This window comes from Sus scrofa, chromosome 4, assembly GCF_054392235.1.
Source record: "Sus scrofa isolate SSC_HxYL_T2T_F1_AM1 chromosome 4, Sscrofa_HxYL_maternal_Yorkshire_Landrace_v2.0, whole genome shotgun sequence".
In the NCBI taxonomy this organism is placed as follows: domain Eukaryota; kingdom Metazoa; phylum Chordata; class Mammalia; order Artiodactyla; family Suidae; genus Sus; species Sus scrofa.
The window spans coordinates 95,672,215-95,686,954 of NC_139386.1; the positions used below are offsets into that span (position 1 = coordinate 95,672,215).

The following is a 14,740-nucleotide window of genomic DNA, read 5'->3' on the forward strand; positions in this document are numbered from 1 at the left end:
GGAACTCCCTAGAAACATTTTAAATTAAGTATCATACTTATATTAGAATTCAAACAATTATGAATTCAAACAATTATTGAATACATTAATGTTCAGTGGTATCATGCAGAGCTCTAGGCTTTGTAGTGACCTACTAATTCCTGAGCTTCTCGGTTTTGAGGTAGATCTCTGATCACTATAGTTTGCACTCTTCATCCTCATTTCAGATGGTACTACTCCTCTCAGCTCCTTTCCTACACTCCTTTTCCCTAGACACCACCCATTTTTCAAAGCTACACAAAGCCTTTGACCTCTGTAAAATTCAGCTCCCTCTCATATACTGGCTCCTTTGTATTAGAAGCACTTTAGTGCATTTATTGTGACAAAACATGTCCACATACATTATTGAATTTTATCACCATCCGCTGGAGCAGGGAGGAGAAGGATTATTGTTTCTCTTCAGAAGCAGAGACTGAAGATCAGCTCTGTTTAGGAAGTTGGCTGTGGACACACAGATGTCAAAGGACAAAAATTAAGACTTGAACCCATGTCTTCTGATCCATTGTTCCTCCCACTACACAGAACTGCATCATAGAACTTCCCCATCATGGCCTTATTATATAGTCTTTGAGAATAGGGACCACGTACACAACTCTTTTTAACCCTAGAGTGACCACTGCTATGCAGGGCACTCAGGTCTGCTGATGGAGTCATTACAGATCATGGGTCCATCAAACAAGTTGCCTGTTGGGAAGCAAAGTGCTGGGGCACCACAGTGAGCTCTTCTTCAAAGAAGGAGAATATTCAATGTTTTCAACCCTCCTTCTGTCTATGCCTGTGATAGCAACAAACTAAGAACTAGGCTCAATTTTAACACTAGAAATACAGCTCTAGAAGAAAGCATGACACTATTAACATCTAATTGGAAAGTATCCTGGTACTGCAACTTTCCTAGTTGCCTTTACCCTGTTGCTAAACAACCTATAATTATGTAACAGGTTAGCTATAAAAAATAAATTTGGTAATAGAATACATGGAGTCGCCTTAAAAAGTATATATTGCTGGAAATAAAGCAAACTAGCCACATTGAAAAATGACTTAATAGTGGGTAAAGTTCAAAAGCAAGCTTTATTAGTGCCTTTAAAATTAATCAGTTTTTGGAAATATACCATTTTAAATGAAGGGAATTTTAGAAAGCTTTTTTAAGGGATCTGTGCACAGTTATGCTTTAGCTCCTCAGAGCATGTAATGAAAGGAACTGGTATGAGGTTGAAGAAAGATCAATTTTGTGTTAGATGTCAGGGACCATTTCTTAACAGGGAGAGTTGTTTGGCCTTGATGTGTGCACCATGATGAGAAACTGTAAATGGACTCTGCGAGGCTTTATAAAGAGCATCTCTGTGGATTATGATTTGTCTGAAGACACGCCTATAGACGAAGAAACATAGCTGACAAGTGGCAGAGCCACATTCCTTATTACTGTAAAGAATCAAGATAATCTTTAATCCTAGAAGTCATGATTCCTTAGGATTAGCCAGGGGACCTTTGAAAGTGGCAAGTTAAGGAGAAAGAAAAAAAGCAAATTCATACACAACTGAATCCTTTCCAGGTTAATATGATCTGACCCTTGAACAACAACAAAACCTGTACATGTATTTTATTTCTCATGTGGCTCCCTCTGTAGAGCATTGAAGTCTTTTGCCACATCTCACTTACTTTTCATCCTGCAAATCTCTGGCTCAACAGAAAATTGGAGGGAGTGATTAGAGGTGTGGTCCGTTGCTCACAAATATTCACATATAAGGTCATGAAAAAAAGGCACCTGAAGTAGTCCTTCTACTTGCTTCTGGGACAGTCCAGGGATTGAGGTAAAAGGAAAGTTACCAGGGGCTCCTCAGATATGAGATAATCTCTCCAGCTGGAGGAGGACCTTCTGATGCCCAAGAGAATGATGATCTCTAGGGATCATCATTCAAGGTTTCTGGGTTCCATTCCCTGAGCATCCTTGAGAGTTACCCTGGGACTAGACAGAAGCAGACAGCCAGTGCCTGGGGACCTTGTTAGATAGAGGCCATGTTTACCAGATGATAGGGGCTTGTGCTTTGGGAGTTTCGTGACACTTTGCGCTACAAGTGGAAATTGCAGTGGCTTGTCAGGTTTTATTTTTTTTAAGAAACAATCTATTTTTATAGAGTTGGGCTTGGAAAACCATGGTTACAAAGCCCAAGCGAGCTCTAGCTAAGAGTCTCTGTCTTGGATTCGAGGAAACTGAAGCTCTCCCTGTAGTCAAGAACCTTGTTCAATATTAGAAGCTGTTTGTTTGTCGGGTGGTGCTGTTGTTTTTTTTTTTTTTTTTTTTTTTTTTTTTTGTTGTTGTTGTTGTTTTTTAAACCCCTTCTTATTTTCTATAACTGAAAGAGTCAAATCTGGCCATCATTTTGTCCTGTGAAGAGACAGTAGAGACTCTTCAGAAGGCCAGGAGCCCACTGTACGTGTCTAAAGAAACCTGAGTTAGGATTTCACTGTCCAGGCAAATGGTGAAATACACAGGGCTTCACAAGTATACTCTGGGGTTACCTCCACAATGCTTTCCAGCCCTAAACCCAGCACTTTTTCTTCCCCTAAGAGCATCTTATTCTTACTAATTTTTTTTATTGATAAAAGACAAACTGAGGCATTTTAAAAATTTTAGGTATCTGAGCAAAAATCAATTCAAATGGGGCAGTGCCAGAAAAGAATGGGTTAGGTCTCTCCACTGCCAGGAGCTCAGGGAGAGACTTTTATAGAGAAAAGGTGGAAGCAAAGTTAAAGAGAATATAGACTGGTTGTAGTTTAAACCCTGCTTGGCTATTTGTGATCGGTCATCCTTAGGCTTTGATTTTATAATCTGGAGGCATTCACGGGCTTAGATTTTGGTATGTTTACTTAGGGTGCCAAGATATTAGAGCAACTTCAGTCTAAGGGCCTCCTTATTTTAGTTAATATTTAGTTAATTTAACAACATATAGCCTTCGCTATCTCATCACCGGATCCTGACAGTTCTCTTCCAAGTTAATTTTTCCACACATGGCAAAAAAATGAAGTGCCTGCAGTCATATTTTGATAATCCTAAAAAGTGCCCCTTGTACTTGATTGGGTTTGTTTTGTGTTCTTGTTTTTTTTGTATTCCCTCTTTAAAATTATAAAAAGGAAATTTTATAGCCAACATGAAGATGTTAATAATATTTGCTCTTATCAGTTTCAGAAGACATGAGAAAATACTAACCATATTAGAGTTTCTTAGAAAACTCAAAACTTTTCATTAAATTATCATTAATGACGTTAGCATCTCAACTTATTTCCTGGCTGTTTGCAGCTGAGTGGTATCTTCATTTGCACCACAGCCGCTAATGTTTTGGGTTCAAAGTACGATTGGGTCGTCCTCCATTTGGGAGCCACATTGTCTCTCTAGCTATCACTGGAAACGCAAATCAGCATTGAGGCATAAAGGGGCTCCCTGCTCTAGATGGGAAGAGGGCAGAAAGCCTCTTTTATAGGAGACAATCAGGCCAGCTCCATCAGCACCCAAGGATACGGAGACTTTAACTGTTAGAATCTGAGCTCTCTGTGAAAAATTAGGAGCCATGTTGTTGGAGGATAGACCAGTGAAGTTACTTTTCTAGAGGAAAACTTTTGGTTGTAAGAGTTGAAAAGGAGAGAGTTCCCTTTGTAGCGCAGCAGAGGTGAATCTGACTAGTATCTATGTGCATGTGGGTTCCACTCCTGGCCTTGCTCGGTGGGTTAAGGATCCGGCGTTGCAGTGAGATATGGTCTAGGTTACAGATGTGGCTCAAGTTCTGATTTGACCTCTAGCCTGGAAACTTCTATATGCTCGGAGGAGAAAAAGAGGTTGAAAAGGAAATCTAGCAGAATCCTAGGTTGTTTATGAATAACAGGGAGAAAGGAAGGACAGTGAGTAGGGGTCTCTGAGGAGGTTGATGGCCAAACAACCCCTGCTTGCTGGTCAGCAGGTTTCCCCAGGTCTGGCTATGTGAATAGCTGAAGGGCTGAGCTCTGGGAGGTGTCGAGTTCCTGAGCACTGTGCTTGGTGCCTTAACCTCAGTCTGTTATTGTGCAGGCAGGCTTGTCCACAAACAAATGTAGTCATCTACATCCATGGTTACTCATCCCAAAATTTGGATTTTCCAGTTTGCAGCATAACAGACTGCCTGAACTGAGTGTCGGAAAGCAAGAAGTATCCTTCATCATCCGTGTCTGGGAGACTGGCCAGGGTCAGGCTATTCTCACACTGCATCTCCGGTGTGGTCAGAAGGTGGCAGGGGTTTACTCACTTACATATCAGCCAGGTGATTCTGGCTATTGACTGAAATACCTAGACGCAGCTTCTCCATGTGGCCTGGGCTTCCTCATAGCCTGTACTCTGGAGAACAAGAGCAAGCACCCCAAGAAAAAGAGCCTGACAGGAGCTGGATGACCTGTTATGCCCTAGTCTCAGAGTCAGGATGTCATAGCATCACTTTCATCCCTCTGTATTGGTCCAGCAGTCACAGAGAAACACCCAGTCTTGGGGTGTGGAGTGGGGTACAGACTTCACTTTTTAATGGGGGATATGGCACAGAAATAGGAGAGCATATTGAATGGGAGATAGTGTGTCCAGTGTTTGAAAATACAGTCTGCTCCAGTGAATTAGCAAATGACCAGGATCTTCTCTCAAACAGTTTAGGCAATTTGTCCTGAAAGGGAAACAGGAGACAAAATAAAAATTAGACTAACCAACCTCCAGGCTCTCCCTGTTTAGGTGTATCTGTAAACCTGATCACTCTTTTTGAAATGCTTAAGTTCCAGGGATTCTTGGAAAAATGAAGGGAAAAAGTGAACAACCCCACCCGCCTAAGAAAAAGGGGGAAAGATTCTAGATCCTTTACTAATCTAACATCACGAGCTTGAGATGACGTTAATGTGAGTTAGAAAATAAAAGATATATATATTTAGTGCATTAATATAACTGGAAAAGCAAACAAAAGTTCTAAACAATTTCAAAATTAGCAGAACTGACGAGGATGACAAAAAGATTTTTGAAGCTAGTAGTTGCAATTTGCTTATAGGTTTTTTGATCACATGTAGGCTTGGCATATGTTGTGATCTTTAATTAAAAAAAACAGGGAGTTCTCTATTTTTCTTTATGGTTTTTAATATAACACTTTATATTAACAAAACATTGTTAGTTGAGATATGTTGAGATGCATAGTAATTAAATCTGTTTAATTAATATGCTGAGATGCAAAGTAAACTTTTGGGAACTCATCACTTGACTCGAGCTGCACCGGTATTTCTCATTTCCCCATTTCCTTATCTCTTTGCACTGCATCCCCCTCCCCCATCCCCACCACCAACAGTTACTGCTATTCTGATTTTTATGTTTATTTTTTATTTATTTATTTTGGTGTCAGGAGTGGGATGCGAATGATTTTTATGTTTATTTTTATCTTACTTGTTTTATACCTTTATTTTATATGTATTTTTAAATAATACATTTTTATCTGTTTTTGAGCTTCATAAAAATGATATACTGTATAGAGTTTTCTGAGACTTGCTTTTTAAAAAATTCACTGTTCCTTTTCTAAGATCCAAAATGGAGCTGCGGTTTATTAATGTAACTACCTTATGCTAGTCCCTCATGTGAATATACCACAATGTTTTTTTATCCATTCTTCTGGTGAAGGGTAATGGGGTTGTTTCCAGATTTTTGTTATTATAAATTGTAATGTTTCAAATATTTTAATACATACTTTCTTGAGCACATGGTCCACAGTTCCTCTAAGGTTTATATATTTTTTAGATGAAGTACTAACTCATGGGGTATAAAAAGTTTCAAATTTACAGGATAATACCAAATTGAATTTTGTAATGGTTGTACCAATTTATGCTATGACAAGCAAAGAATAAGAAAGTTCCAGTTGGTTTGCATTCTTTCAAACACTTGTTATTAGACTTGCTAATTTCTGTCAAATTGGTGGGTGTGACATGGTTGTGGTTTTAATTTACATTTTCCTGAATAACAAGAGGTTGAACGTCTTTTCAGGGTTTTTTGGCTATGAATGTTTTTGTCTTCTGCGAAATACTTGGTTATGTCTTTGACCACTTTTCCATTGGGTGGTTGTGTTTTTCTTACTCAACTGTAGCAGCTTGTTTTTTTTGGAAAAAAATATAGCTTTATTAAGATATAAATCACAGAGCATGCAGTTTAACTATTAAATGTGTAATTCAGTGGTTTTTAGTATATTTTTAGAGTCGTGCAGCTATCACAGCAATCTATTGAGAACATTTTTTTTTTTTTTTTTTTTTTTTTGTCTTTTGGTCTGTTGTTGTTGTTGTTGCTATTTCTTGGGCCGCTCCCGTGGCATATGGAGATTCCCAGGCTAGGGGTCGAATCGGAGCTGTAGCCACCGGCCTATGCCAGAGCCACAGCAACTCCGGATCCAAGCCGCGTCTGCAACCTACACCACAGCTCACGGCAACGCCGGATCGTTAACCCACTGAGCAAGGGCAGGGACCGAACCCGCAACCTCGTGGTTCATAGTCGGATTCGTTAACCACTGCGCCACGACGGGAACTCCGAGAACATTTTTATTATCCCACAAAGAAACTATGTACCCACTAGCAGTCACTTTCCTTTCTTTCCTCACCCCCTGGGAATTACCAATGTAATTGTTACCTCTTTAGATCTCCTTGTTATATATATCCCATTTCGAATACAGGGAATCATAAAATATATGGTATATACAAATCCAGTATATATTTCAAGTTTCATTCATGTTAGCATGTATCAGTACTTTATTCCATATTATGGCCAAATAATATACCATTGTATGGTTATACCAAATTTTGTTTATCAGTTGATGGACATTTGGGTAGTTTGCAATTTTTGGCAATTGGGAGCACAGGCTGCAGGTTTGATCCCTGGCCAGGCACAGTGGGTTGAGAATCTGGCATTGCCACAGCTGCAGCATAGGTCACAGCTGCAGCTCAAATCTGATCCCTGACCAGAGAACTCTATATGCCACGGGCAGCCCAAAAATTTTTTTTGCAGCTCATGTCACTGCTGTAGCATGGGTTTGATTCCTGGCCTGCTAACTTATGTCATAGGCATAGAAAAGGAAAGAAAGAAAAGGAAGGAAGGATGGGAAAGAAAGAAAGAAAAGGAAAGAAAGGGAAAGAAAGAAAGAAAGAAAAGGAAAGAAATAGGATTACCATATGACCTGGCAGTTTCACTTCTACTTATATATCCAAGAGAAATGAAAACCTAGGTCTACACAAAAACCTTTACATGAATGTTCATAGCAGCATTATTCTACTGTAGCAGTTTTGTATGTATCCTGAACATCAAACCCTTATCCTTAATATGTTATGCCGATATTTGCTAATACTGTGTGACTTGTCTTTCTGTTTTTCTACAGTGCTTTTCATTGAACAGAAATTGTTTTAATGTAATCAAATGTATCATTCTTGTCTTTTATAGTTAGCACTTTTTGCATTTTCCTTGAAAAAAGAAATATCTATCTCAATGTCAGAATAATCTTAATTTTCTTCCCAGCCTATTAATATATTTCTCAAATTTAAATCCATCTAGAATTAAATTTTGTCTATGAGGTAAGATAGATGTCCAACATTTTTCTTTTTGAACTGGATAACCAATTATCTTGTTAGCTTTGTTGGAAGATTCTCTCCTTTCCCCACTGGTCTACAAATCTATCTTTATCACACATCATGATTCTTTATAAGCATTGGTCAGTTTAACTCCCTGTACCCAAATTACACTGTATAAACAACAATAAATCTTAGTTATTAGGGAGATCAACCCCTCTCATTTACTTTTGTGTAGTTAGAGCTTTGCTTTTCCATACAAATTTTAGATTAGGGTTTTGGAATTGCATTAAATTAAAAAATCATGACAGGGTATTCCCTGATGGCTTTAGTGGTTAGGCACTTTTACCACTGCAGCCCAGGTTTAGTCTCTGGTCTGGAAACTGAGATCCCACATCAAGTGGCTGCAGGCAGTGGCAGAGGAAAAAAAAAAATCAGTAGGGATGAATTTATATAGGCCATCTCTCCATTTATTTAAATGTCTTTAACTTTTGTTGGGGGACCGCAAGATCACTATTGAGCTACATGCATCTCTTGGAAGAATTCACAGGGTATGGACGAACTATTACAGTCATGGTGATGATTTATTACAGAAGGGTACAGGTTAAAATTTAAAAAGGGAGGGAATTCCCATTGTGGCACAGAGGAAACGAATCCGACTAGCATCCGTGATGATGCAAGTTTGATCCCTGGCCTCACTCAGTGGGTAAGGGATCCTGGTTGCTGTGGTGTAGGTTGGCAGCTGTTGCTCTGATTTGACCCCTAGCCTCGGAACTTACCTATGCTGCACCCTAAAAAGAAAAAAAAGGCAAAACAAAAAAGGAAAAAAATTAACAAAGGGAGAAGGTACATGGGGCAAAGTCCAGAAAAAAATGGAGCATAAACTTCCAAGGGTCCTCCCCCAGGGGAGTCATGTGAATATGAGTAATTTTCCCAGAAGCAAGGCAAAGTGACAGTAGGTGCAAAGGGTTGTCAACCAGGGAGGCTCACCTGAGTGTTGTTGTCAGGTATTTTATTAGGAGTCAGTCAGTTACATCAACATCTGCAGTCACTGACCTCAGACTCCGGCTATTAAGAGCAAAAACAGGGGTTCACCAGAAATCACATTGTTAGCATAAGTGATCTGATCAAACAAATATCATGTGGTTCAGGGCCTCTGACATTCAAAAACACTTATCAAGCAGAATAATTCAAGAGCTCTGAGAGCTCATCTCCCATGAGCTTGCCAAGGGCCAGTCTTTAGACAAGCCTTTCTTGGGAATGTGCAGGATTTGAACAGCCCAGGTCTGCTGACTTAACCCTTTCCTGCACAAATATCTTTAAAGAAATTTTTTCATGTAAGTTTTTTTTCTTTTTGGTTATTTGGAAACTTTTTTAAACGTACAACTTCAAACTTACAGAAAAGTCCTAAATATCTTTTGTCCAGATATCCCAATATTCACATTTTATCTTGCTTAATCATTGTTTCTTTCATCTATTGTCTACCTCTATATATTTATGCGTATTTTTTTCCAAATCACTTGAGAGTTAGTTGAAGCCCTAAGAACATTCTCTTGGGTAATCACAGTGTAATTATAAAAATCAGTGTATATATACAGCAAGAGATAGACACATACTCACATATATTAAATATACAACAATGCTATTATCTAATCCACAGATCATATTTAAATTGCTCTATTATTTTATAACGTCCTTTGTAGCTAAAACTTTTTTTTTTTTTTTTTTTTTTGGTTTAGGATTCAATCCAAGATTACCTGCTGCTGCATATTTGTTGTTCTGTTTCTCTGGTGGTTTTTTTTTTTTTTTTTGTCTTTTTGTCTTTTAGGGCCATATTGGCACCATATGGAGGTTCCCAGGCTGGGGGTCGAATTGGAGCTGCAGCTGCCGGCCTACAACAGAGCCACAGCAATGTGAGATCTGAGCCACGTCTACGACCTACACCACAGCTCACCACAAGGCCAGATCCTTAACCCACTGAGTGAGACCATGGCTCTCACTCTCATGGATGTTAGTCGGGTTTGTTAACCACTGAGCCATGATGGGAACTCCCTCTCTGGTGCTTTTTAATCTGAAACAGTATCTTTCTTTCCTCTTTCTCAACCTTGATACTTTTCAAAATTATAGGCCAGATATTTCATAGAACGTCTCTCAGTTTGGGTTTATCTGAAGAATGCATCATTTTTCCCCTTATGTTCATCTTCAATTCTTTTTCTCCCCCTTTGTACTTTCTTGGACTTAATATCTTTCACGACTAGATTTAAGTTTGGAATTTTCAGCAAGAATATCACAAAAGTGATGTTGTAAAATTCTCCATGCATCATATGAGGAACCATGTGATGTTAACTTGTTTAAGGCGGTGTCCACCTGGGTTTCTCCACTGTAAAATTATTATTTTACCTCTTGACATATATAATTTGTAGGGTGATATATTGAGATTTGTATCCTGTTCCTCATCAAACTTTCACCCTCTAGTTTTAGGATCCATGGATGATTTCCTACCCCCATTCTTCCTCCTATAGATTGATGTTTTCAAAGGAGGAGAAATGTTATTTAGATACTGCTAGACTTAGATAATATAGATACTACAAAATAATATTACATACTGCTAACAGTATTTATGTTGATGTTCAAGTCATCATAAAATTGACTAGTGGGAACTGCATTAGTCTGACTCCTGTGTTCTTTTAACATGTCTCCATTATTCTTTGAACACTTTTGTTTTTAATCGAGGTATAATTGACATATGACATTATATTGGTTTCATACATACAATGTAATAATTTAGTATTTGTACATGTTACAAAGTGATCACCACAATAAGTCCTTATCACCACCACAGTTACAAGTTATTTTTTTCTTGTGATGAGAACTTTTAAGATTTAATCTCTTACCAACTTTCAAATATGCAATACAGTATTATTAAGTATAGTTACTATGTTGTGACTTACATCCCAGGACTTAGTTATTTTATAACCAAAAGTGTATACCTTTTGATCCCCTTCACCCATTTTGTCCACCCCCTACCCTCCATCTCCAGCAACCATCAGTCTGTTCTTTGAGTGCTTCTTCATACTCAAGATAGAGATGTTCCAGGCTCGCCTTGTCCTTTTTCTTCACTGTCCCTGGAATCAACCATTTCTTCGAGAACCCATGGTATCTTTTAGTGGAGAATGGTTATTTAGAAACCAAGATCTGGGCTAGGTGCACTTATTGCCCCTGCTGTAGAATTCATTTTAGACTCTACAACTAGAAAATGGGAGGGTGTGTGTGTATTAATATCTGTATCCTGGAGTTCCCATCATGGTTAACAAATCCAACTAGGAACCATGAGGTTGTGGGTTTGATCCCTGGCCTCGCTCAGTGGGTTAAGGATCCGGGTTGCTGTGAGCTGTGGTATAGGTTGCAGATGCAGCTCGGATCCCGAGTTGCTGTAGGCTGGCGGCTACATCTCTGATTTGACCTCTAGTCTGGGAACCTCTATATGCCACGGGTGCGGCCCCAGAAAAGACCAAAAAAAAAAAAAATCTGTATCCTAACAACCATGATTTCATAATGTCATCTCTAATTCCAAACAAATATCTCACAGTATATTCTAGTGTTCCCCCTTTCCATATTTGTAACTTCTTTTCCCAACAGTAGGAAACCTTGTTATTATTCTCAGTATATTTGCACATTGCTTCAAGTCTAAAATACACAGAAAGGTTTTTCTAAATTGCTGATCCCTGCCATATTCAAAACCAAACCTACCAAGTAGAATTTAGGATTGTTCTCTGCATATACTTGTCAGTGTATGTGTCCTTTTTTATAATCCAAATGGACTATATTCTATGTATATTATACGACTTGCTTTTTTACATAGCAATATATTTGAGATCTCTTTACAAAACAATACATGAAGGTTTATATATCATTCATTTAGATAATTGCAAGGCAAGAATATAGCATAATTGATTTAACCTATCCTGAATATCTGTAGATATTTAAGCTGTTTGCAGTTTGGGGCATTTTTAAAGGGTGTCATAAAGAAAATCACTGTTCACATATAATTGTACACTTCTGGTGCATATCTGTAGGATACATTCTTTTTTTTTTTAATTTTTTGGGGTGTCTTTTTAGGGCCGCACTGGTGGCATATGGAGGTTCCCAGGCTAGGAGTTGAATCGGAGCTATAGCTGCCAGCCTATACCACAGCCACAGTAACACTGGATCCGAGCTGCATCCTACACCACAGCTCATAGCAATGCCAGATCCTTAATCCACTGAGGAAGGCCAGGGGTAGAACTGCATCCTCATGGACACTAGTAGGGTTCGCCAACCACTGAGCCATGACGGGAACTCCTTATAGGATACATTCTTGAAAGTAAAACTCTTTGGTCAGTGATATATGCATTTAAAAATTTAATAATTATTGCCAACTGAAATCAAAATCAGAGGTATCAAGTTACACACTCAGCATAACTGAAAACGTTTCCTCACGTACATTTCCATCAATGATGAGAATTGATCAGTTCTTTCAGTGATTGGCAAGCTGATAGGTAAATTTTTTCTTTGAATTTTTACTTCTTCAATTATGAATGAGGCTGAGTATCTTTTCATATGCTTATTAGTCAACTGTACTTCACTTGCTGTGAATGACTTTACATGTCTTGCTTGTTTTCCATATTATTTTGTCATTTTCTTATAAGAGTTATAATAAGGAAGTATGTCTTTTATTATATATGTTGCAAATATTTTTCTTCTGTTTATCGTTATTACTGAGTTTGTGAGTTTGAAAGTTTATTAGTATTGTATTAATGCCTTTATCAGGGCCTTCCTAAACTCCAACATCATGCTTTTAAGTACTCATGTTTTCTTCTGTACTTTTTATGTTTCAGTATTTGATTCATGTGGAATCTAGTTGGTTGTAAGAAAAGAACTAAAATGTACTTCTTAAAATCAAATTGAATGTACTTTTTATTATTACCAAGAGCTAGGCCATTGTCTTAACAGCATATACTCAATAATAAAAACATCTCATGTGTTACTGCATTATGCTACCATAGGCTAAATCTACTGCCCATATTCTTCTTTGAAATTTGCAGTTATTCTCACATTTAATAAGTAATGATATTTTTTATTGATTTATCATTGTACTCATAGAAATTTAAGGACAGACATCTTTAGTCTTTACAACACTGAGGCTTTTGGCCCCAAGATTGCCTAGTGGTTAAGGGTTTGTCATTGTCACTGCTGTGGCTGGGGTTCTATCCTTGGACCAGAAACTTCCACCTGCTGTGGGCACGGCCAAAAAAAGGAAATGTTTGTCTTCTTTTATGTGTTACAGTAGAATTTTAAAATATTATTCGTAGAGATAATGAACATTTCCCTTTCTCATGTATTTGATCTTCCACTCTTATTTTCTAAAGAGCTATTATTTTCATTGCTTATCTTTCCAATTCATTCTCACTGATATCTTAATTCAAATGATTTCTCAACTTACAAAGTCCTACATTTTGTGTCTATGTTTATTTCTACCGTTTTCAGGATTCCATGCTACTGCCACCTTCTATCCTCCATACTCTGTTAAAATTAGACTGTCATTGTCATTGAATTATTGCCTTGCATTCTCCTTTAATTCATCTGCCCCCCCCAATCTTACCTAGCATAATACCAATATTGGTTAAATCCAATTTTTCACTCGTGCAGAGCATCCATGCAAGCTGAACTTCACTGGTGAAAAATATATTCTGGTGATAACTGGTCCTACTTAAAAGTCATGACCTTTAACACTAAGTAGGGTATTGATGTTACTGGGAAACCCCACTGTATTACTGCCTAGCATTCTTTCTCTCACCCTCTATGCATCTTTTCCCACATTCCAAAGTTTCTTTGGAAGAAACTTCCAAAGATCCTTCCTTATCCTTTTTTTTTTTTTTTTTTTTTTAGCAGATGGCTTTATTTTCTATTTCATTAAGAACAGTTAAAGCAGTTAGGAGAGATCTTCCACATAGTCCCACTGACCCATCTACCCAACTGTGTGTATCTGTGCTCTAACAATGAGCCTTGTGTACTCACTGTACTGAGGGGAGTGCTCCATGCCCATCTAACAAGGCCATCCATGCACTTGTGTACTGCATCCCAATCTCCTTTGCTTCCTCGGGACTTTGCTTTAGCAGTTATCCCCCATGTCTTTTTTTTTTTTTTTTTTTTTTTTTTTTTTTTTGTCTTTTTAGGGCCGCACTGGTGGCATATGGAAGTTCCCAGGCTAGGGGTTGAATCAGAGCTGCAGCTGCCGGCCTACACCCCAGCCACAGTAACATAGAATCCAAGCCACATCTGCAAACTACACAGCAGCTCATGGCAACACCAGATCCTTAACCCACTGAGTAAGGCCAGGGATCGAACCCACGTCCCCATGGATCCTCGTCTGGTTCGTTAACCACTGAGCCATGTCTTTTGAATTGTCAAATTGACAGTCAGTCACTTTCATTTACAAACTTGTTTGAAATCACCTTCATCCTAAAAGAACAAACATAAAAGCAAATAAAACCTTTTTGTGATCCCACATCCTTCTCCAGCTACAGGCCCATTTATTTATTCCTTTTCATATCAAAACTCTGAAGGAATTGCATTGTCTTCAATTTCTCACTTTTTCTTTCTTGAATTCACCCTAAACAGTCTTTTATCACCATCATTCATACAGATTTCTTTCCCATATTGCCAAATCTAACAATCAATTTTAACTCACTGTACTTGGCATATTGGCAGCATTGGACCTAATTGATTAATTTCTCTTTCTTGGAAACCATTTTCAGATGGCTTCTAGACACACCTTCTTTTAGTTTTCATACTTTTTTCCTTTTTTTTTTTTTTTTTTTTTTTTTTTGTCTTCCAGTGTCTTTTCTCCTCAGTCTCATGATGTTGGAATACCTCAAGTTTCAGCCACAAACCACTTCTGTATTTATGCTTACAACCTAGTGTGATCACTTCTTCTTCTGGCTTTAAATAATTTCTGAGTTTAAATCACCAGTCTATACTTCTTTCCAAAAATCCAAAGTTATTCATTCAGCAGTCATCCCATTATCTCTCCTTGGCATCTCAAATAGAACATGTCTCCAACTGAACTCATCAACTC

At 38.1% G+C, this 14,740-nt stretch overlaps 1 protein-coding gene across 2 annotated transcripts in view; it reads left to right on the forward strand.

Moving 5' to 3' along the window:
• Window positions 1-14,740, forward strand: part of LOC100520241 (olfactory receptor 10J1) — a 323,932-nt gene that overhangs the window by 231,216 nt on the left and 77,976 nt on the right. The window lies entirely within an intron of this gene.